Source organism: Oryctolagus cuniculus, chromosome 1 (genome assembly GCF_051225735.1).
Source record: "Oryctolagus cuniculus isolate XC-2025 breed Fujian yellow rabbit chromosome 1, ASM5122573v1, whole genome shotgun sequence".
Classification (NCBI taxonomy): domain Eukaryota; kingdom Metazoa; phylum Chordata; class Mammalia; order Lagomorpha; family Leporidae; genus Oryctolagus; species Oryctolagus cuniculus.
In genome coordinates, this window is record NC_142867.1 from 70,912,398 (window position 1) to 70,937,972 (window position 25,575).

Sequence of the window (25,575 nt, forward strand, 5' to 3'; positions counted from 1 at the left end):
TCTCTGCCTGGTTCTTCTTAACTTGCAAATAAGAAAGCCAAGGCTATTCACACACCACTCTCCTATGAACTCTGACTTTATCCAGAGTGTGCAATGAGTACAGATTTGAATCAAGTTTTAAATTCTCAATCTTTTACCTATAAATGAAAACTACTCTTCGCCCTCCCCTAATTATCCAGCCAAGACATATAGTAGAAGAAATTGTAAAGAAGTTCATGAAGTTACAATTGGAAACTTTTTTAGTTAACATGAAACAAAAGACAGACTGGAAAGATTGGAGAAATCCAACAGGTCTGCCTAACATTATCGCCTTTCAAAGCTTCTGAATTTTGTTAACAAAACCCCTTTGTAGTCATTCATTGTCAATTCATCAGACACAGTCTTCTCACACTTTTTCCCAGTTTCTGTGTAGCTTTCCTGGCTGATGTCTTGTGTTTGAAATGGTTTCATTCAGCTGCTATGTAAATCTGGAGGTGTCAAGTCCTATTAGACACACCAGGTAACGCAATGGAATTTGCTGTACAAAACTGAGACACATTCCCTCCTCCTGCAGCAAGAATGACCAGCCAAGATGCCAGAAGGGCTCTCCATGTTCTTTGGATGTGTTTGTGTGCATGAGGTTGGAATCACTGAATTCAGCTTCGTGGAATATCTTCTATCTCTGCACTCTAGTGCCTTCCCAGCACCCAACATACAACAGGTGTAAAATAAATGTTTGTTTAATACGTAAGCAAACCATTACCTCCTTCAAGGCAGGGACTCCATCGCTTATCATGTGAACTTAGCCCATAACTGAAACTCAGTTCATACTAATTGAAACAAAAATGTATGAATAGTGTAGCTTTTCCTAATACACTCAGCTATGTTTGCTTTTTCTTTTATTGGTTATGAGTAGAATGAACCCTTCACCTTTGATACCCAATCTAGAATTTCCACATACATGAGAATTTTTATAGACAATAAGGCAAACAAAAAGTTATTTTCTACATTCCAAAAGGCTAACAAGTAACACATTTACTCATTTGAAGGTTAATTAAAATGACAAATTGCTTTGCTTTTGGCTGGAAAATATCAAATTAGTGTGTGGTAACCTATTACTTGCACACATAAACTCTGATTGGCTGATATATATCTCTGATTAATAAAAATAATGAGTCAAATTAGTTACTGCTCAGTAAATGCAGGTTTTTGATATGCAAAATCTTTCAGTATATGATCTCTGTGGAAAGAAACACATTCCATTTACCCTTTTGGAAAGGCAGTAGGCGTGGCAAAAACAGGGGAGAGCACTGGGTCATCTCAAGCAGACTGATGTGTAAAATTGACCTTGGAGTCTGAGAACGGGTGTGTAGTGTTTTCCTTTAGATTTTGCTAATGGAATTTGAATTAGTTTCCTCATTGTAAAACTCTGGGAAGCAAGTAGTCTTTATTTGCTCTATGTTTGAGAGCTAATAAGGCCCAGCGAGGTTAGATGACCTTCCAGCATTTATAGAGCTGGAAGTCTCCTCCTGCAGTCCCAAGCTGAGTTCTTTGTTCACAAGGGTATTGTTTCTTCTTGATGGAATGAGGAGGAAAATATTGATGATTACTTAACTATTTATTATAGACATCTTGTCTGGCTTTTGCGCTATCAGAAATCCAGCTGGGAGAATGAGATGGTCAGAGCAGGCTTGAAGATGACTCACAGAATCTTTGTGGGAGAGTTCTCCCTGGCTGCAGCTCTCTTCCCAAAAGTTCAATGCCTTGCCAGTATGTGGTCCTCCAGGATGTAACAGTTCAGATACTTTTAGTCTGGTCCTTATGCATTCCTGAATTGGACTACGTACACTTCCTTCACATTTTTTTTTTTTTTCTGTCCCTTCCTGCCCCAGCATAAGGGTTTGTGACTTTTTCTCAACACACAATGAGCATGCCTTGTATGTTGTCATCCCTGCTCACGCCATTCACTCTGGTTAGAAGGGCTCAGCCTGCTACTACTGATGTACTCCTCTTCAGGTGAAATGCTTTTCCATTTCTTGTCTGTCAAGCTGCCCATTTTTATAAGGAAGTTACTATGAAAAAGGTTGTAGAAAAATGGAAAGTATAAACTTAATTTGGTGCAAAATGTTTTTGAAATCCATGTAGTTTTTTCATTTGCTACATTTTCCAAATGTTATGAAAAAATTCTGGAACCAAGAAATTTTTGCTCCCAAAACTCATTTTGTTTCATTTTTTTTTTTCATAAACTTTCTGGGCATGGTCATAGTAGCCTGTCACTTCCATTAGATAAGTTCCTTAAGGTAGGGCCATAATTCACTCATCTTACTACTAAATCCTATCACTAGTCTTAAAAACCTCCATAAATGCCAAGGGTTGACCTTGACTCTGTGCCAGGCATTGGCACCAATATAGTACATATCCTTTATCTTATTTAATCCTCATGTCAACTCACAGAAAGGTGCTATAGTTGCCCTGGCTTCATGGATAAGAGCAGCTTAGTGTGGCTGTCTTAGGACCCATTTCTAGGACTCCTGACTTCAACATACAGCATCCTCAACAAAGGGAAATGAAGCGCAGATCCCCAGAGAAGGGGATCTTCCCCTGGTTGATCTCATTTACTTTTGAAGTACTCACAAGCAGGTAGGAAAGGGCTGTGAGGATCTATGGGTACTTTCAGAGGATAGAACCAGCTGGGTTCCAGAAGGCTAGAGACTTGGGAACTCAAAGCAAGACAGAGAATCAAAAGAATGATGTAAAAGAACAAGACCCCTTCCAAGCAGAGGGACCGTAGGACCCTCAAAGTCAAATGAAAGGAAAACACCCACGTTGTCTCAGATTCATTCTGTGATTATACTGGGTGCAGAGGATTTCTGGTTGCGATGATATTCTTAGGGCATCTGTGATTGTGAGAGATTACTAAGTGGATCTGAGATTTCTGATAAACTTCCCAACGCTCAGCAATGGCCCTAGGATCTCAGGAAAGCAGAGCAGCCCCAGTGCAGAGCACTCACAGTAGTAACCATCTTGGTGGTACCCCATACTTTCAGCAAGGCTGCTATTGTCTTTGAGATGTGACCTTATGCTGCCGCTGACAAGACAGGCATTATTTGTGTTCAATGTCAGATTTGGATACAGAGGCACACATTAGTTGAGTGGCTTGCTCCTGGTTACAAAGTCCATTAAAGGGAGTTGGGGTGTTCTGCATTGGATTCCTGCTCCCACCTCAACGTCCTCCTGCAACATCACTCTTGCTGAGAGTCTGAGTTTGGAAGGCCATTCTCTATCCAAATTCTAATCATAGCAAAAGAAACGTGTTCCATTTTCACCGCGTAGACCAGGCTTACAGCGAATGAACAAACATTGCTAGTTTTCCTCTAATGCATTCATTCTGGAGATATCACACCACCAACACCATCTTTATTGGTTTAGAGTAAATTATTCAGCTCTTAATTACCATATTATGAATGTTTAATTTTTGCCCTGATATTGTCACAGAGAAAACGTGCTTTTCCACCGGTGGGCTCTGGTCCCAACGTGTCGTTTCACATTCTCTTCCTCAGCGAGAGCAGTCTCTTTCACAGAGCCCCACGCCCATGCACAGTCTCCACCTTGGGATTCCTAAATGCTGCACTTTCCTCCTTTCCTTGGAGCCAGGGACTAAAGCAGGCAGGGATTAACTTCTGGCACATCTAGGGGAGTAAAACTCTCCATTTCCAGGGACACGGGAGGTTATTTCAAGACATGGGAACTCTGGCTTTTCACTGATTTGGAATATGATGGTACTTCAAAAAGTAGAAAAATGGAAGTAGAATACAAGTTTATTTCGGCATATAAGGCATCTGCATCCCAACAGTTACATGTACTTAAGTATAAAATGCGTATCTTTTACCACCATCCACTACAATCTATGAGGAAACTGGCACTCCTGGATGATGGTCTAAGTCTCTCCAGGCTTTGCAACTTCTCTGGAACACCTCTTGATAATCTCAGATTCTTAGGCATACACTTGCGAGCTTGTGAATCTCTATGAAATTATTCATATGTGATAGACTCTAAAGGAAACAGACGCTTATTGAGACCGAATGCGAGGCACTGTTAGATCCTCTCCTGAAAGGATCTCATTGGTTGTCTGACCATCCCTGGATGTTCAGGGTGTTGTTCTTAATTTACAGGTGTGGGAATCGAGGCTTCAACCTACCACCCACTTTGCACAGAGAAACCACAGGATGCAAATCCAGCCAATAGCTAACAGTGATTATGGGTGATGCTAATTTTTGTTTTTTTATATTTTCTTCTCTTTCCGACATTTTCACCGTGACCACAAATTGTTCTTTGTAACAGAACTCATAAAAACTCTGTGAAAAGATTAAATGAGATAATCCATCTGAGAGTCCTTAGCATGGTGCTTGGTACATCAATTTTATTCTTATTCCTTTTCCAACCTTGTATTCATCACAGCATGAAGCACCCATGCTCCTAATAAAGAGCCAATAAAACCAGGTTCCACTCAATTGGATTAACAATTCAACTGAAGATTATTTTAATGTTATTTTCCCCAATAATAAATACACAACTATAAATTATATGCACATGGGAGGGCTTCATTAAAATATGTCTCATTAAACTGAGTTTAAGACTTTGGGTAGCCAGTCAAGGTATAAAATCTCACTTATTAGCCTCTTACTTCGTGGAAGCTATTTTGCTTTGTGCTTTAAGGACAGCGTGGTTTTTAGTTGTGTCAACAACTTTGAGATGGGTCTTTTGATCCTAAGTCATAGAAAAGTAAATGTACCACCCAAGCTTACTCAACCAGTAAGTACAGGAGACAAGATTTACACTCAGAGTGGTGTGATTCCAAACTCCTTTAAAACCCACAATGTTGCAGCGGGCGTTGTGGCACAGTGGCTTCCGCTTGGAACCTGTGCATCTCATACAAGAATGCCTGGGATTGTGTCCCACTTGCTTCTAATCCAGTTTCCTTCCAATGCTCCTGGGAAGCAGCAGATGGTAGCCTAAGCAGTTGGCTCCATCGCCCATGTGAGAGATCCAGAGGGAGGTTTTGGCTCCTGGCTTTAGCCTGGGCCAGTCCTGGCTGCTGGGGGCATTTGGGGGTGAATCAGAAGATGGAAGATGTCCCCTACTTTTAAGTAAAAAATAAATAAAATCCACATGCTAAGTAGGAGGCTCAGCCTTATCGCCCTTCCCAAACAACATCTCTAATTTTAAACATGCTCCCCATCATTGAGTACCTCCTCTATTTCAGACACTCTGGCTCATCTTACTTTATCCACATAATAAAGTCTACTACATTTGATTCTTCTACATATGAGAAAATAGAATTTTATATAATTTTCCTAAGGCTCCACAGGAAGGAGCAGAGCGGGAATTTAAAACCAGTTCTGGCCCAAGAGCCTTCTGATTTTGGCTTCTGCCTGCTGCCTCTGTGCGGGACCATAAGGCCCCAGATTGCTCGACACATACACCGGATCCTTAAGCACACTCGTAATAGAATGCCAGGCCAAGTAGAAGCACAGATCTGCCTTGAGCAATATTCAGCTTTGGCTCTACATGTAAAGCCTGAGAGAGCCTGAGAAGGAGGCACCGGCCCGCTCAGCAGCAGTTCATTTGTCTCCAGTCTCCATGGTTCCTGTCCACTGCAGAGATTTGCGGCTGCCTGGGCCACCCTGGGGCCTGCTGCCCGCCGAGCATGTCAGTTTCACTACAGCAGGCAAATGGACTGTGTGGAAGGGGGTGCGCTGATGCTCCGCTCCACGGTTCATAGGCAACACATCCCGGCTCTAGAAAACGGACCTGAATTCCAACTACAATTTATAGACCTCGGGCCTGCCGGGCTGAAACTGAAGATAAATCGACCCTCGGGAAGTTGTTCGTTGGGGACTTCAGGGCTAGATGCAGCTGCTCATGGTCCTGTCCCTGCTCATGCACCCATGCTGGGGCTGTTACCCACCCAGGGGAACCGCAGCCCCGAGGGAGGTGCAGCAATTGGGAGGGAAGCGGAGGGCGCAGAAAGGAACAGGTGTCTAGGTGGGTGAATCGTGCTATTTGTCTGCCTGTCCAGCTTCTTGTCTTTCAGACTCTCCTGACGTGAGATGTGCAGGCTCAGTCTACCTGGTCAGGTCCTGAGGTTGTCTGGAACAAGGCTGCATTCTCATTGGGTGGTGAGGCAGGGCAGTGTGGGGGGTGCAGTCTGGGATTTCACTAGGTGCCTTAGAACTGCTCCAGGGAAGCCCTGAGATCACATAATTGCTTGTCCCTCAGTCTTATGACTGGATTCTGGCTCAGTTCCTGTCGCCTTAGCTCTCTTGCTGGGAGTACAGCCCCTCTCTGGGTAAAAGCGGTCCTACTGGATTCATCTACCACTTTCTCTAGGTCAGGTTCCTAGGCCATTCTTTCCTACACCGAACTAACCACTTAGTCACGGGAGTTCTCCTCAGTTGTCCACAGTAACTGCTATTTGCTCAAAAGCTCCCCAGTGGGCTGACACTGGGGCATAGTGGGTAAAGCGCTTGCATCCAATGCCAGTATCTCATATGGCTGCTGGTTCAAGTCCCAGCTGTCCACTTCTGATCTAGCTCCCTGCAAATAGCCTAGGGAAGCAGTGGAAGATGACCAAGGTGTTTGGGCTGCTGTCACCCACATGGGAGACCTGGAAGAAACTCCTGCCTCTTGGCTTTGGTCTGGCCCAGCCCTGGCTGCTACAGCCACTTGGAGAGTGAACCTTTCTCTCTCAAACAAATTTTTTAAAACAAACAAACAAACAAAAAAAAAGTGCTCCCCACTGCCATATGTTATCCCAAATACCTACCAGCATTTCAGCTCTAGTTATTTCTCAATCAAGTCCTGATTTGCTATATCCCTTTGGGCACTCTTTCATAGCACTACTTCTGTCTATGTCTATCTCCTTATCCTGTCTGCCTTCATTTCCTGCCACACCTTTTCTTTGATGACTAAGTCTACCTTGAAGGTAAGCCCATAAGAATCTTCTTTGCCCTGTGGCGAAGCAGGTAAATGCTGCCTGTAGTGCCGGCATCCCATATGGGTGCCAGTTCTAGTTCCGGCTGCTCCACTTCTGATGCAGCTCTTTGCTATGGTCTGGGAAAGCAACAGAAGATGACCTAAGTCCTTGGGCCCCTGCACCCATGTGGGAGACCCAGAAGAAGCTCCTGGCTCCTGGCTTCGGATCAGTGCAGCTCTGGTGGCCAATTGGGGAGTGAACCAGTAGATGGAAGACCTCTCTCTCTGCCTCTCCTTCTCTCTCTGTGTAACTCTGCCTTTCAAATAGGTCAATAAATCTTTTAAAAAAATCATCTTTGCAGAGTCCTGCAGACATTCTGGAAAGAACACATTTCAGTAATCTTCGAGTGTGGGTGGCATAAGCACACTGGCACCACTTAATGCAGCACTGTGAGTCCAGAGTGCCCGCCACGCTGTGTCCTGCCTGCATGAGTGATGACCTGGTACCTGGCATGTGACATACAGCAGCCCATTTAACTTCTTACTGCTCCAATTTCTCTTTGCCTTATGGGAAAATAATAGAAAACTATGTGACAGAATTCTGTGAATATAAGTCAGTCAAATGTTGAGTGCTTAGAATGGGGCCTGAACTATGGTGAATGTTCAGTAGTTATTAACCATGATCATGCTGAGGGACATGGGAAAGAGTGGGCATACTCGACTGCTCTTCACTCAGAGTTCTGTCATCAGGGTATATGTATTCACTGAAAACCAGTGGTTAAGGCAGGTGAGCATAAAAGCGAGTTACACTTCTGTCTATTGTATTTATATTCTACATTTCCACATTTCCCCCATATATTCCTTACTTCTTCATTTCACAACTCTAGTTATCCCACACGATGCCATACATCTTAGTGGCTGGTGCAACCCACCTTGCTTCCAATCCCAGTGGAGAACACATTAGGACCTTTTCTTCTTCCGTATCTGTCCAACATGTTGTTCCTGGGGTAGACTCATTGGGCCCCAAGTTTCCTGTGGCTCCTACCACGCTGCTCCTTTATATGACTGCACTTCTGCCTCAGTTTCCTGTCCAGCAATGCAGATCTCCCTTGAGATGGAGATATGGGACTACACTCTGTCCTCCTTGGTTGGAGGCCTCTCTGGGGATTCTTTCTCTGACATTCTCAACTTATGCCATCACCTTATTTTCCACAAGTCACAGAGTGGGGATCTATCTCTGGTAGTTTGAACACTGAGAACGACCACTATTTTAAGGAAATGAGCCTTCTGAATGGGTAGTGAGTGGATTGCCACAAGTCTCACTCATGTCAATGGCTGTTAACCCAGAACCCCACCTCTCCTCCCCATCATGTTTATTTCTAGTCCATTTCACAAATAACCTATCAGAGACATTTATTTCCAAGGTACAGTGACAAGGGTTTCCTGTCTTACCTGAGAATTGTCCTCATGTTTATTTATTCAATAACAAACAAACAAATCTCGGTAGTTGATGGGTATACTAACAATGGCTGATAGACATATGAAATGAATATCCACACAAATAAATATATACTGGCAATACATAATAAGTGCATGAAATAAATGTGATGAAGAGGGAGAGAGGGAGAAGGAGAGAAACGGATTTCAAGTTCTGGATTTATGTTAAGAAAATCTATACTTGAATTCTAGTTCCATGCTAATAGCTGAGCTGTGTTCCCCTGAAATTCATGTGCTGGAATGCTAATGCCCAGTAACTCAGAATATAACTGTTTATAAGATCTTTAAAGAGGCAGCTAAATCAAAATGGAGTCTTCATGGTGGGCACTAATCCCATATGACTAGTATCCTTAAAAGAGAAGGAAACTGGGACTTACAGAGAGACACCAGGCAGGTGCATACAAAGACAGGACAATGTGAATACACAGCAGGAAGGCACACATCTGCAAGTCAAGGAGAGAAATCTCCAAAGAAACCCAAATGGCCGTCATCTTGATCTTAAATTTTCATCCTCTAGACTGTAGTTTCAACCACCTAGTCTGTGGTATGTTGTTACAGACACCCTAGCAAAGTAATAAATTCCATCTTTCACTAGCTGTGTGATCTGAAAGATATTTAATGTAGTGTCCCACATGGCATCATAACCACTGCACTAAATGCTCTCCCCAGATCTTAATTCTTAATTAAATTAGTCTTCAGGAGAAAATTATGGCATGAATTTCATTTTCGTATTTTGCTTTGTCTTGGGCAAGTAGATATACGAAAAGAAACATACGGAACTGACCCAAGCTGGAGCAATTCAGCAACAATACAAGTCAGTAAATATGCAGGATGTAATTTTCACAGAAAAACATCTTGGACCTGAGCTCATGTCCTGATTTTTTCCAGTAGTAAGCATGACTTCTTCACGTATTCAACCTCTATAGGCCTATTTCATCATCTACAAATGTAGCTGGACTACTCCTTTCCCTCAATGAATTGTTATGGGAATCAAAGGAAGCACTAACTGTAAAAAGGGCTATTAACTTAGGGATACCATAAAAATGTAACTTATGTATATTAGTAGTCAACAAAAGCACAGTTATAAGTATTACCGTAAGGCCACAGTGTCCATGAAAGTAGAAAACAGAATTAGGTGAGTTTTCTCATTCATTTTACAAATATTTACTGAATACCTACTATTTATCCAGTGCTTGAAACCAAGTCTCTTCTGCTGAGGAGCTCATGAGAGCATAGAATGTGTCAGATGGAATTAAATGCTATGGGAAGGAGAGGAAGGTTCTGTATGTGTGGTGAGGCAGTAATGATATTTTATTCATGGAGGTCAAGGAAAGTCTCTCAATTGGCAACATTTGAGAAAAGTTGAAATGACACTTGGTAGCAAGCCATGCAGATAATTGAAGAACAGTAAGAGTAAGTCAAAAGCTCTGAGAGAGAGGTGGATCTTGCACGTTCAAGGTACAGAAAGGAGGCTAGAATGGCTAGAATGATTTTAGAAAGGCAGTGGGAAGCTGGAGGGTCAAGGGTTTGCTTCCTTTTGGACTGTGGATCCTGCTAAAGTCTTTGCATTTTCTTCTGTGTTGGGTTAATACTGGGAGTTTCCAGTGGAAGGATGGACCATCCTTAGTTAATTGATGGGTTATAGAGAACCAAGGTCAGAAGTAGATCATTGTGGTTGGAATGAGAGTTGCAAGAGGTGGTTGGATTCTGGATATGTTTTATAGGCTGAGCCATTACAATCTGAAAATGGTCAGATGTGGTGTCAAAGAAAAAGGTTAGAGAATTGTGGCTTTGCTGATTTGGACTGAGACATTGCAAAGGGAGAAGACTGGGGTCACAGCAGAGTTGGTGGTGATGCCACTGGAATGTAAGATTGCTATATGTGATATGTGAAATCCATGAAGATTTTATGCCTTCCAAATGGGTATATCATAAAAGCAGTTAAATTTTTGAGTCCATAGCTCAAAGGAAAAGTGAAGCTGAAGATTTATTAGCGGTGGCATTTAAAACCATGGGATTCCCTGAGTCCATCCAAGGAGAGGGTGTGAAGAAAGAACAGGTACAGGTACGGGCACCATTTGCTACAATATTTTCAGAGGGAAAGTAGGATCCAGCAAAATACAGTGGTCACAAGAGACCATGCAAGAGGAAGTAAGGGCGGAGCTCAACTCTCTTGAATGTTAAGGGCCAACATCTCCTGAATGAACACCTACATTGCACCTTCCATGGACCAGACAGTTTGCTTGCATTCTCAGAAATCCTCTCAGGGAACTGGCAAGAGGATGCCCTCATTTTACTATAAGGAAACAGAGACTCAGAGAAATTGAGCAACATGACTTGAACAGGTTACAAGTGAGAAATGGAAGAAAGGGGGTTTTAAAATCACGTATTTCTCGCTGAGTAGAATTTGATGAGCAAACAGAGGAGGAAATACTAGCAACCAAGCCCTCAGTCCTGGCATTACAATATTAACACCTCAGGCATCACACGAGGCATGCTTACCTACTGGGTCTCACTGACCCTCACTGCTTTGCAGTTGATTCAGAATGATGAGCTCTGGCTTTCTTTTTTAATATTAATTTATTTGAGAGGCAGAGAGATGATAGATACATAGATAAATACAGAGGGAATGAGCTTCCACCAGACAATTCAGTCCCCCAATACTAACTGCCAGGATTGGGCTGGGTTGAAGCAAGAAACCAGCAACTCATCCCAAGTCTCCTAAGTGGGTGGCAGGGACCAATTACTTGAGCTATCATATTCTGGCTCCCAGAGTACACATTAGCAGCAAACTGGAGTGAGAAGCTGGGGCTGGAATCAAACCCAGCGACTCCAATGTGGAACGTGGGTACCTGTCCCAGCTCTAGGTTTCTAGCTGTGAGGCTTGAGACAAGCGAGCTTTAGTAAGTTGCTCAAGGTCTCCGGCTAATGGAGTCAGGTAGGCAACTTGGGCTTCTGTGGCTTCTGGTCTATCCTGTCCTCATTACTCCTTCCTCAGGCTAGTGGCAGCAGAGGAAAGGCTGGAATGTGTACTTTCCTCCAGGTCCTGGCTGAAATAAATGAACTGTGGGACGCACCACCCTGGTGTCTGGGGTATGCCACACTGCAGTGGTTTTAACTGCCCACTCCTCTGCTCACCCATATTTGTTCCCTCCAGAGACTGCTCTTCAGTGAGCTGGTATCCTGAACAGATACAGACCAGGAAGAAAGACCACATCTGCCAGGACTTTCTGATAGCCAGTTTATTAACTGGGACAAGTACTCACAGAAACACAATGATTTGATGTCAACTAAATTGTCTGGCACTCACAACCCAAAATAGAGATATATGGTGTGTGTTTGACAATGGGAGAATGTGCTCCTTCCCATCAGGTTAAAATTCATGGGCTTTCTTTTAGGATGGGAAGCAAAGAAAAGTAATCCTATGACTATAATTTGTAAATGTGCAACTCCATGCTAGGCGTTGACAGTCAAGTGTGTGTGTGTGTGTGTGTGATTACAATCCCCACTTTACAGATGAAACTACAGCAGTCTCCCCGACCCTTATCTGCAGTTTTCTTTTTTGCTGTTTGTTATAGGTAGTCAACGTCAGCCTAAAATGATTCAATGGAAAATTCCAGAAATAGATAATTTGTAAGGTTTAAATCATGAGCTATTCTATGCAGCATGATGAGGTCTCAACTTCCTGCTCCTTCTTGCCTGGCCATCAATCGTCCCTTTGTCCAGAGTATCCAAGCTGTGTACACTACTTGCCCATTACTCACACAGTGGTCATCTAGGTGAGCACGTTACCTGTCATGTTATCATAGTGCCTGTGTATCTTACTTACTAATGGTCCTGAAGTGCAAGAGTGATGATGCTGGCAATTCAGATATGCCAAAAAGGAGCTATAACATGCTTGCTTTAAGTGAAAGTTCTTGATTTCATAAAAAAAATCATATGCTGACATCGCTAAAACCTAAAGAATGAGTCTCCTATCTGGGAAACTGAGAAGAAAGAAAAATAAATCCTTGCTAGCTTTGCTATTGCAAAGTCACAGCCAAGGTATGGGGCTCACTGCTTAGTTGAGATTGGAAAAGTATTACATTTGTTTATGTGCATCTAGGAAAAAACAAAGCACATATTGTCCAGCGTTTGGAATTCTCTGTGATTTCAGGCACCCACTGGGAGACTTGGCACACGTCCCTTGAGGATAAAGGGGAACCACTGTGCAATTACAGAAACCCAGGTGAGGTGTGTTTGTCAATGTCACGTGACTAGGAAGACACCAAAGAGAGGGCTAGATCCAGCTCTGTCAAAAGCCCACAGGCTTCAGCAATGATAGAATTATTTTCATTTGATTTAACTTTGCTTGTTTTTCTCTGAATACCAAACAAAAGGGAAATGAAGAACTTTGGAGAGAGGATGCCCTCAGGATCTGTGATTGTGATAGAATCATTTTAAGAAGAATTCAAAAGAATGAGAAAGAACCCGGGGCAGGGGTTTTCAGACTTCCATGTGCACAGCACTCTCCGGGGGTCTTGGGCAAATGCAGGCTAAGTCCGTACATCTGGGAAGAGCACTGCTCTTCCTCAGAGACAATGGAATCACAGGTGCTGCAGGCCTGCCAGGCACACGGAGAGCCGCAAGGCCTTGGTAAACACCTGGCACCTGTCTCCCGGATTGCACTCATTAAACGTCTGCCTGCAGTATGCAGCTTGTCCTTGAACTTGACGCAGCTTCTTTTACTTAATTGTTACATGTAGAATCTCACTCACTTTCTTAATACTTAAATGTTACATTACTGTAATAAATGGGAGTTGTATTACTAAAGATAAAAATAAAAGCACTAACAGCAGAATTATCTTATTCAACAGGTACCATTCCTTAATGTCTCTATGTTGGCTTATCAGTTGTATTTTCATTTGAAACTGCATTAAACATGAGGAAGGGAGCAACAAAATGATAAGAAGTCTTTGAAGACGCATTAGCACCAAAATGGGTTGTTATAGTCAGAAGGAACGAAAGAGAATTCAAAACGGAACAAAGTTTTTGAACACTTAAAACCATCTTCACTTATTGCACTGATACTCACCTTTTCCCAAGGAAACTCTGATCATCCACCCATTTCCAGAGATGTTGTCACTTGCTCAATTGCCAGTTAATGGCAAGACCAAATAGCAATACAGCTCTTTCAACCACACACAATTATACAAGTAGCTGCATGCTTTAACCCTACCTGTTCCATGGTTCATCCCTTCAAGAGGCCGGGACTGGCATGCAGCTATCGAGTCGTAGAGGAGACAGTGTCACCCACTTTTCAGTCCTGGAAAGAAAGGATTATATTCAGGCTATATAAGGAGCTCAAACTCAATGAGACAATAGGCAATCCAGTTAAGAAATGGGCTAAGGATATGAACAGTCATTTTTCAAAGAATGAAATACAAATGGACAACAGACACATGAAAAAAATGCTCAGGATCACTAGTCATCAGGGAAACACAGATAAAAAACCACTTTGAGTTTTCAACTCACTTCAGCTAGAATGGCTCTCATTAAAAAATCCAAGGCTAACAAATTCTGGCAAGGGAATGGGGAAAAAGGTACTCTAGTCTGTTGGTTGGAATGGAGACTAGTACAGCCATTGTGGAAGACAGCATTGAAATTCGTCAGCAATCTGAAGACAGATTTACCATATGACCCATTCATTTCACTTCTGGAAATTTACCCAGAGGAAATGAAATTAGCATATTAAAGAGTTATCTGCATCCCCATTTTTATAGCAGCTCAATTCACAATAGCTTACATTATGGAATAAAACCGGATATTCATCAACTGCTGACTGCATAAAGAAATTGTGGTATATATACATGACGGCATACTACTTGGCCACAAAAAAGAATGAAATCCTGTCTGTTGCAACAAATGGATGCAACTGGAGGCCATTATACTTAGTGAAATAAGCCAGTCCCCAAAAGATAAATTTGTTTTCCCTGATTTGTGGTAACTAGTACACAGAGTAAAAAAGAATGATGTATATGAGTAAAATTGACATTTTGAGATTTGATTATTGTTATAGCCCTTGTCTATAATCTTCCAGAACAGTGGTTTTCCTATACTATTTGTTGAATCCTTTATTTAGTAGAGGGTTAACCTTGTGATCATAAAATAAGCTGAAAGCATGTTATGTAAAAAATTGAAAGACTAAGAAAGGAAGGAGGAGAGAGGGTGAGAATGAGTGAGGGAAGGAAGGTAAGGTAGGAAGATTCATTATGCTCTTAAAACTGCTTATGTGGGGGCCGGCGCTGTGGCATAGCAGGTAAAGCTGCTGGCATCCCATATGGGCACCAGTTCAAGCATCAGCTGCTTCTCTTCCAATCTAGCTCTCTGCTCTGGCCTGGGAAAGCAGTAGAAGATGGCCCAAGTCTTTGGGCCCCTACACCTGCATGGGAGACCCGGAGGAAGCTCCTGGCTCCAGATCAGCCCAGCTCTGGCTGTTGCAGCCATTTGGGGAGTGAACCAGCAGATGGAAGATCTCTCTCACTCTCACTCTCACACTCACTCACTCTCTGTCTCTCTGCCTCTCTGTAGCCCTACCTTTCAAATAAATAAATAAATCTTTTACAAAAACTGTATGTGTGAAAAACATGCAATTCTTCCTTTTACATAAACTTTTTAAAAGATTTATTTATTTGAGAGGTAGAGTTGCAGATGCAGAGAGGGAGAGAGAGAAAAATGTCTTCCATCTGCTGTTAACTCCTCAGATGGCCACAACAGCCAGAGCTGGGCCAGTCTAAAGCAGGAGCTTCTTCCAGATCTCCCATGTGGGTTCTGGGGCCCTAGTGATTCGGCCATCTTCTACTGCTTCCCCAGGCCATAGGAGAGGGTGGGATTGGAAGAGGAACAGCTGGGACACAAACAAGTGCCCATACGGGATGCTGGTGTAGCAGGCAGAGGCTTAGGCCACTATGCCACCGTGCTGGCCCCCTTTACATAAATTTTTTTTAAAGTTAAAAAAGAGTCTCTCTCACCTTTTCTTAAGAATAGCATCTAAAACCCAAGGAGAAGACTGGAGTGAACCCCTTCTGTCATCTCAGGTTCTCCTGTCATTTCTTGGCTAAGCCCGTCTTTGGGTTCCTTCCTGAAATGTGGGCTTGTTTGCATTTTCAGGTTTGTTCACATAGGTTTACCATCATTTTCTCCCTCTAAACACACTTTCTGGATGGAAGGTGGGGTGGGCAAGTAGGGAAGGCGATGAGAACAGCATCAGGAGTCCCAGGTCAACAACAGTTCTTCCAGTGTGTGTGTTGCAGGAGCCAGGGGCAAGGCTATCAGTAAAGGAAGGGGCAGATGTGTCCTCTGGGATCCTTTCCCTCTCTCCAGGGTGGTACTCAGTGCCTTCCTGGTTTGTTGTAGGCATTGTGCATTTGTGAGTGCTAAGTCACTGGCCATATCACATCCTCATCAGTTGCTTACTGCATATCTAATGTATAGCATCCCTTATTTTGCTTGCACAATTAATCCAGCAATGACAGGGTGAGCTATTCAGATCAGGAAACTGAAGCTCCTAAACAGTGACTTGGCAAGGTAAGACTGAGCAAACCATACAAACTAAAATGCCATGCGATCGGAATATGCTGCTCAAAGCAACCCTTTCCTTATTTCTTACTGGCATGCAATGTGAACTAGATACTGTCTTGGGCTGTAGGATTTTATATCTTGGATGCATGGTAAATAAGACATAGTCTTGCCCACAAGGTCTGCTCAGTCTGCTTGGGGAACTAGAAAATACTTAGACTATAGCCTGCTTTTCTATACCCATACAATTTTTAGCACCAAATATATGGGTTTTCCATTCCAAGCAATTTTCTAGTTTTTTGTGGACACCAGTTTAATTTAATCCAGACACTACCTGGAGTCAGCACAGACCCACAGATGCCAATTCCAAGTAGTGGGTTTCCAGGTTACCCACACTTTTATCTGTCTTGTCTATATATTTGGGGGTCCCAGAATTCCTCTTCCAGGTACTTCACTCACAGCACCTCTTTGTGTTTTCACCCCAGGAGCTCCATGAACCCCATTGTTTAGGGTTATTCTGGAGGTTTCACCATGAAGGCCCAATGGTTAAATCACCATTGGTGACTGATTCACTCCCCTCCCACTAGAGACTGGGGTGGGCCTGAAATCACAGTTGGTCCCTCAAGCTACCAGCTTCATCTTTCAAGAGCATAAACAAAGTATGGTTCAAAGGGGGTTATGATGATTAACCAAAGATGCACCTCTCGCCCCTATAACTCTGGAAAGTACTAGAGCTCCAAGATCTCTGTCCCAGGGAAGCAGGATAAAGACTGAACATGCACTTCTTACTACATTACAACATCACAGGGGCTTTATGCACCTTATAACAAAAAGATTTTACTACATAAGAGAAGCAGCACAACCTCGGTGCTAACTTCTGACTTGCTTGCTCCTATTATTTGTGAGACTTTTTGTAGGCTTGGGTAAGATTTTTTTTTTAAGATATATTTATTTATTCGAAGGTCAGAGTTACACAGAGAGAGGAGAGTGAGAGAGAGAGAGAGAGAGAGAGAGAGAGAAGTCTTTCGCCCGATGATTCACTCCCCAATTGGCCGCAACGGCCAGAGCTGTGCTGATCCGAAGCCAGGAGCCAGGAGCTTCTTCCAGGTCTCACACGTGGGTGCAGGAGCCCAAGGACTTGGGCAATCTTCTACTGCTTTCCCAGGCCATAGTAGAGAGCCGGATCAGAAGTGGAGCAGCCAGGATTTGAACCGGTTCCCATATGGGTTGCCGGCACTGCAGGTAGTGGCTTTACCTACTATGCCACAGCGCTGGCCCCGGGTAAGATTCTTAACTCTCAGATAAGTTTCATGTCTGAGTAACACTGATAATAAGGCTTTTCTTTTGTAAGGTTATTGGAATTCGTTTTATGTGAAGACACGATGTGATGTAACAAAATTGGGAGTCAATGAGAACTATGTGAATCCTGAACCCACCAGTCAGTTTAACTCTATGACTCAGGGCGAGTTTCTAGGTCCCTTGCCTTAGCATTTGGATGAGTAGAGATAAGAAGAGAAGAGATCAGGAAATAACATATTCAAATGTTGACTGGTGTCAAACTACAAGGGCTCTTTGGAGAAAGAGGAGTTGGCATTTTGCAAAATGGGAGCGTAGTGATCAGTGAGGTCCATGACTTTCTTGAAAATCCATTGTTCAAAGTAAAGATACAAAAACATCTTGAAATGCAGGTATCTTAATGACCTCCTGAGACTATTTCCATTAAGATACACCTGAATTTCTCAGTCTGACATGCACATCCTCCATGTCCTGGTTCTCAACTATGAGAGACACAAAATGAGTAGACTCCTACTACCCACAATGTCACATACACCAAAGAGCATGCACACAACAGCAGACTGACACACAGACAAGACTGGGCTTCTGACACTGAGAACTTAATGCAGTGCTGACAGCCAGGGCCTTGGGAGCACTGAGTTCAAGTCCTGGATCTGTCACTTTCTTTCTCTGTGACTCTGGATGAGTTACATATTTTCTTCAAGTTTTAACTCCCCAGATGAAAAAGCCTCCCTATGACAATAAAACAGACTTTACCCCATGTGGTGGTTATGAAAACTAAATGAAATCAAGCATAAAAGGTAGTTAGCATAGTTCCTGACAACAAAAGGCTCAATAAATACTGCTATTTTTATTTCTAATAAAGTGAATTGCTTGCTTTACTAGCAAAAGAGCCAGAGGGTTTTTCCTCTAATGCTTACATTGGCTGTTGTAGAAACAAGACTGGCATTATGCCAGCACCGCGGCTCAATAGGTTAATCCTCCGCCTTGCGGCGCTGGCACACCAGGTTCTAGTCCTGGTTGGGGCGCCAGATTCTGTCCCGGTTGCCCCTCTTCCAGGCCAGCTCTCTGCTGTGTCCAGGGAGTGCAGTGGAGGATGGCCCAAGTGCTTGGGCTCTGCACCCGCATGGGAGACCAGGAGAAGTACCTGGCTCCTGCCTTCGGATCAGCGCGGTGCACTGGCCACAGAGCGCTGGCCACAGTGGCCATTGGAGGGTGAACCAACGGCAAAGGAAGACCTTTATCTCTCTCTGTCCACTCTGCCTGTCCAAAAAAAAAAAAAAAAAAAAAAAAAGACTGGCATTATTACTGGCCTCTGGGGCTGGCTCTGGGATTGCCACCTCCTACCTTCAAGTAGGCATTGAAGAAAGCAAAGCACCTTAGGGATTTAGGGCTTTGGGGGTAATTAAAATGATCTGATCTAGTTCACATGTCTCCATTGACAGATGGGCAAATGGAGGCCCTTTCAGGGTATACTCCCTTCCCCTGCTGACGCCCCGGCGAGTCAGTAGCATAATCAAACACAGAACCCAGGACTTCTGATCCTCAAAGTACTTCTTTTCCTGTTTTATTATTATTTGAAGGTTACAGAGATAGAGGGAGGTAGGGAGGAAGGGAGGGACAGGGAGAGAGGGAGAGAGGGAGAGAGGGAGAGGGGGAGAGGGGGAGAGGGGAAGAGGGGGAGAGGGGGAGAGGGGGAGAGGGGGAGAGGAGGAGAGGAGGAGAGGAGGAGAGGGGGAGAGGGGGAGAGGGGGAGAGGGGGAGAGATAGGTCTTCCATCTGCTGGTTCATTCCCCAGATGGCTGTGGTGACCAGGACTGAGCCAGGAGACAGGAGTTTCATCTGGATCTGGCACATGGGTGTCAGGGGCCCAGACACTTGGGCCATTTTCCACTGCTTTCCTAGGTGCATTAGCAGGGAGCTGGAGTAGAAGTGGAGTGGCTAGGATACAAGCCAGCACCCAGGTAGTGACTTTCCTGGTGTCCAGAACACTGGCCCCAGAAGTCCTTTTCTTCTTAGTACTGCAACAAGTGGAGTAACTGGAAACAGAATGGCCTAGCTCATATCTGCCCTCCCTTCCCATTTTATATAATTCCTCATCAAAAAGAGTAAATAAGAACGCCAAGCTCTGTGCCTTGAGGCTTCATTTGATTTTAGTTACAGTTGGTAGAAGGCATAAACAAACATAGCAAGGTAAAGTAAGCCTTCTGCTATGGCCATAACATCTTTATTCAACATGTTGTCTTTTGTTTTTCTTCTCTTTTTTCCCACCCTAGGATAGAATAATGCCAAGCTTGACTCTGCAGGAACAGATACTATTGGAACTGAAGATGTTGGATGTGCTGATCTCTTACCTCTAGACTTTCTTTCACCCTGTCTGTAGAGTGATGACAAGTAGGGCCACCCATGTCCCCAACAAAAGCTACTTTCAGGGTTGGTCTGACTTTATCCCGTTCATTCAGCCAGCAAATGTGAGTGGGGAGAATTGGAAGTGAGTATGGTTTGGGCTCTGTCTTCAGGAGACAGAAATGGCTCTTAAAGCCTATAATGAGAAGCATGGTAGGCAAAAGCCCAGGGATCTTGGGGCATGGGTGAACCACAGCCATGTGGCCTGGAGAGACAGGGAGGGCACCCAGAGGAGACAGCTGAGGAGGAGTCCCCTATTCATTGCTTACTTTGGCAGCTCATTTACTAAAATTGAAATTACACGGAGCTGAGATGATTATGATGCTAAAAGGCCTCTCTAGAGAGACTGTGCAGAATAACCTAAAGAGATTTTTGAGCTCGGTTGTATAAGTGACCTGAGGTAACTTAATTCCTTTTTTGCATCCTAACTTTCAAATATTGAAAATCAAAGAGGTTTTGTTGTAGATTGTGTCCAAGCTCCTTTTCATCACTACAATGTTGAGGTTTGCTGGAATGGCTCCTCCTGGAGGTCAGCATCATGTTTTATTGACAAGTATATCTGCATCCCCGTGACCTACAACAGCTCTTGGCATTTAGAGAAATCTGCAAATACTGGAACGGAGTACAATTTTAAATTGGATCACTTTGGATGAGTCAATGAGGAAAAAGGCTGAGGTCTTGAATTTCAAGTTACATCCTTAGAATGGGACTTCAAAGTATACCTGGAAACCTATACAAGGGTTATCCTACAGGAAGGGAGATATGGTGAAATCTCAGTTAGTGGTGGTGGCAGTGGAAGCAACAGCCTAAGCCTAAGCCTATACCCCAACAGCTTCCACTGGAAGTCTAGAACAATTGTTCATGCTTCTTTTAAAAACTGCAGCTATAAATTCTTGCAAGACAACCATGGTTCAATGAGGGGATGGGTAGTCCATGAGCATTTTTCACATAAAAGCAAAAATATAAGAATTGCAGAAGTAGCAAAGGTTTTAATGTCTGCAAGGTAAGAACTGGGAGGGTGAGACTCTATGAGAGCTATGTCACACAGATGACCATCGGGAGGAGCTTCAGAGCAGAGCTCCTGGCCAGAGGCTCATAGCACTGAAGGCTGTGGTGTGACTTGGATGCTTTCCTAGGGTGCTTCGTGCTCAGGGCTGACAGGGGTAGAGATGTCCGCCTTTAATCGCCAAAATCACTCTCTGGGGATGAGAGATCCTTGTTTATGAAAATTCTTTGTGAGCAGCAAAATGGCAAAATTGCAATAATTAGGGAGATAAGAAAGAATTATTGTCATCATCCTAGTCATTGTCATAATCATCATCATCATGTCTCCAAATTGTTTCTCAAAGGATGAAAATTCAGAATGGGCTATGGCCAGTAAGGTTTGAGAATCTCCTGCATATAGATGCCCAATTATTTGCCAGGAGAATGGCTTAGGAAGTTATTTTCCACCCCATCTAGGGCTCTGAATGCTCTGCTGTAAAAATAGGTAAACCAGCAAAATGTTGTTTTACAATGATATGTGATGATTCCCACAAAGAGCGTGGTCCATGGGAGGCGTTTCATTAAGGGCAGCTTATATTCCGACCAAGTCTGCTTTACAGTGGAGGGTGATGTCTGCGTAAGAGCAAACAGAACAGGGAAGCAGCAGTAACAAGAAGAGCACTGGGAGTGGGTCTGGGTTAACTATGTAGAACGGAGGATGGAGAAATTGACTGGCTGGACCCAGTAGGGGACAGGTTGTTCATCACTGATCAGAGAGGCCCATTTCACTGTTCTGACAGTAAGCAGGGGAACAGCCTTCAAGGAGAGACAGTCTTCAGTTACTACTTTAGAACCGTGGTGACAGACACACAGGTCTATTACAGCTGCCACTTCCACCAGCACCATGCGTACTGTGAAGAGCACCACTTATGGAGCACTTGCTGTGTGCAGATCTCTGCGTTAAGCGCTTTCCAGGCATTATTCCACTTCATCTTCATAATAACACTTGTGACATGGGTTCTACTGTAATTTTGATTTTTATAAATGAGAAAACTCATTTGGAACATTTAAGTAATTTACCAAAGTCAGGGGTAAATTTGGGAAATGGCAGAATCAAGGTTCAAACCAAGCCTGAATGATTCTGTACTTTGAACCATGGTGCTAGTCTACACAGCAGAAGTTGGAATTTCTCAGATGAGTTGAGATGAATTGAGACAAGGCAAGGCTGAGAGTTATCCACTTGTCACTAAGTGCCCTGAGAAGTGCTCCATAATTTCCTATAAAACCTGCATACACTGCCCTTCACAACTCAGATAACTACATCATAGTTTCCAGTGGTTTGTGCATATTTTCTAAAACTTCTCCTTTAAATTATGATAGGAGCATCAACTCTAATATGTCCCATTGGAGGGCCCATGTGTGCACTGTTCTTCCCCTGTGTGTTAAGCATTTGTCTGTAAGACAACCCATGAATGAATGCTCTCTTGAAGTCCTGTTGCAGCAAGCTGGACTGTATCATGCTTGCTTCCTTGCCCCAGCCACAGTCAGTTGACCACAGAGGAATGGCTGGCTCAGGGATAGGTGTGGATTGGAAGGCTGCGACACAAATCAGTGACAGTCTACAATGGACAGGGACTGAAACTCATTCATGTTCTCTTTGTTGGTGAAGTTAGAGGCTGGAGAAGACAGTGAAGGGCTCAGGAAGGAAAGATGGGGAACAGAGAGAAAAAGAGTGACTATTATCTAGGGCGGCAGAACCAGTTAGCTCAGAGACATAAATTGGCCAAGTCACCATGTTAGTGGCCATAGATTTGTGTGCTGTGCCAAGCAAAGGATCTCAGATCTCCCAGAGGGAGGTCTATTCTTTGCACTGATGGTCTGGGGAGTCATGCTCTTTCTGGAACTCAAGACTTTAGGCACCTCCTCTGTTTGCCTCTTCATCTCATTTTTGTCTGAAGGCTTTAACTTGGATGTCCAAAGTCATCTTTACTTCTCCTGCATAATCCTACACAGCTCTCTGGAGCCAGAGCAAGCCACAGAGAGTTCGAGGAACATGTCTAAACTAATAATGCTTTCTTTGCCCAAGTTTTATGCTCTCTCCTCAGTTCTCTGCTGAAGACTCAGAGAAAGGAGGATAAAATGGTTTTCCAGGATTCTGTTTCCCAGCCAGATGGGATGTCATCTCCTCATCACTTTACTCAAGATGAAGTGGAGGTACACACAGGGCACTTGCCAAGATTACTTCTGAAGTCAGTGATGGCTAACTCTCGCCTCCTCTTGTAGCCACATAGGTAGTCTCCCACCCGACATGGGCATGCGAGTCCTGCTCGTATTCCTCACAAGGTGCAATGGGAAAAAAATCTATGCCTTCTTGTTGCTTAACCCAGAGGCTCCATTTCCGCTAAGACTCCCACTCTATGGTGCACAAATAGGTCCATTTTTCTTCCTGCCACAGTCAAGTGCATGACCAATTGCTTCCTTTTGCAGGTAAGGAATTGCAAGAGGAATCCAAAATGTCCAACCAACATCATCCTCTTCTTATAAACGGACACCCAAGGTGGAGCTGCTTAGTAAATCTGTTATAACTAATGTAGATTCCTTTCAGTTTCTAGTCACTCTCACATATGCCATCTCATATATCAATTCATTCAGGTAGACAGTAAGCACCTATTTTGGGTTCAGGTCCTATACCAGGCCCTGCAAATACAGGTGTTGTGAGACTGGGACAAACTTTATTTTCTTAGCAGCAGGCAAATCATTTTTGCTAGAGAGCGATCCACTCAATAGGGATCTGCTTTGATTATTCTGCTTGTAACAGAAGGGTCCTGCGGATTTTGGATAGCTTCTGTTCCCAAGGTTTCAGAGATGTTGATGATGCTGCTCTGTGTGAAACAAGAACAGGAGGAATGGGGGGAAGCCAAAGGAAGAAAAATGGGAATGACAGGGAGGAGGTGGGAACTGCACATATTAGGCTGGGCTGAGGCCAGCCCCCCGCCTCCAATCATGTTCTTACAAATCTGAAATAAAATTGCAAAATCACATAATGACAGTACAGACATATTTATGTGTGTGCATGTCTGAAAACCAGTGAACGGTGTTGATGAATGGCAAAGCATAGCAGTACTGATGATGCAGGAGCTAGGATTGGAAGAAGTCTTCCCTAAAGTGGGGTTTCAAAGGCAATGAACCCAGAATCGACCCTCGGTAGCACATGGCCAAGGAGATCCAGCAGACACATAAGCAGGTGACGAGGCAGTGACAAGATTCTAGAATAGAGGTGGATGTGGTAAGCAGTGAGCTCCCTTAACATAGGCCATGTCCCTCTGTGAACATGGAGGAGGAGGTGACAGGTCAACTGCACTAAGGATGATTGGGCAAACTCTAGGGGAAGGCATTCTGAAGAGGAAAAACAGACTGTACAATGCCACAACTTCTCCTTTGCCTGGAGAGTGGGGTACAAGGAAGTACAGGGCAAAGGTAACTGGGGAGGTAGACAAAGGCCAGGCTTAGAAGTGGAGCAGAACTTTAGGCCAATGAGCCCCCACTAGGAGTTCTAAGGTTGACATTTCCAGTTCTAAGGATATGATCTCCTGCTCTGAGAATGTGAACAAACCAATGATTTGGGCTAAAGAAATTCACTTCAGGTGAAACTATGAGGCACTGGGTAGAACAGACCAGTTGCACGTGGAATTGAACAGAATCCTACCACCCCATTGCTGGGCCTACCAAGACCCCTAGAGATGTGACAATGCACAGGGCAGATGTCACAGCAAGGAAGTACCTGCCCCCCAAAAGCAAATAGTGCTGATGTGGAGAAACCTTACTTTACTGAAGTATTTACAAGACTACTCTAAGGGATGACCTCCTGTCAGTGTTGCTAGATAGTGGGATCCCTGTGCCTAGCACGGAGCTGGGCATGATGCGAGCATCAGTACATGTTTGTGGAATAGACGAATACAAGTTTATAAATGAATGAATAAAATATGCAATTTGGACTGGCCATATGTTATAATTGTAGCCATTATTCATTCGCTCATGCAGGAATGAATTTTTAAGTAATCTTCAAGTGAACCAGAAATTACTGCCACCAAGTTCACAGTTCAGTGGGAGAAGCAGTAGAGAAGTAGGATAGCTGTGAGCCAAGACAAAGTATGGGTACCTAAGAGAGAGAGAGAGACCTGTAGATGAAGTAAGCCCACCTTGAGGACCCCTGCAAGAAATATCCCTTTGCTGTTGAGACCATGGTTTCAGAGCAATAGAATACATTTCTATCGTCAGTCTGAATTTCTCAAATGTGTGAACCCAATTAAGTTTTGGAACCAGGTTAGAAATTCAGTGATCAGAAGTAGAACTCCCTTCTACTTTCCTGATGTTCTGGGCCAAGACTGGGTTCCTTACATCCTCCTTGCCAGCAGTATTCAAGATTGGAACTGGTGCAGACAGACAAAATGTACCCATTGCAAACAAATTATGAGAGCTCTAGTTAAATTACAATGCTATCTATTTCTTCAATTATAGCACTTGTTTCATGCAAATCTCCCCAGACACGATGTTGACTTACAAATAAATGATGACCCACAGAACACCACGCTGAACCTCAGCAATCCATTTCAGTTTACACATGAGTGAGCGGAGCCCTGAGAGGGCAGATAGAGTTCACAGAGGACACACAGCGCTGGGTCAGAGACTCCTGCTTTCAGGACACAGCTTACATTGAGCTCCCTCAACTCTCTATTCCTGAAGTATACATTTTTGCACTAGTCAGGGTCTAACCAACATTCACGAAAGGATACCATGAAATCTAGCCCTGTATTCCTATCAAGTGGCTCCTTTTTAATGGCCAAGTCCTTGGGGGTTATTTCCCTGTTCCGTGTTTGGCTG

The 25,575-nt window shown here is 43.7% G+C and overlaps 1 protein-coding gene across 1 annotated transcript in view; it reads right to left on the minus strand.

Moving 5' to 3' along the window:
• Positions 1-25,575, minus strand: part of TENM4 (teneurin transmembrane protein 4) — a 1,939,017-nt gene that overhangs the window by 1,153,631 nt on the left and 759,811 nt on the right. Inside the window, exon 6 of the mRNA XM_089331772.1 lies at positions 13,670-13,756. The gene's annotated coding sequence lies outside the window, so the exon portion shown is untranslated. The remainder of the gene's footprint in view (positions 1-13,669; positions 13,757-25,575) is intronic.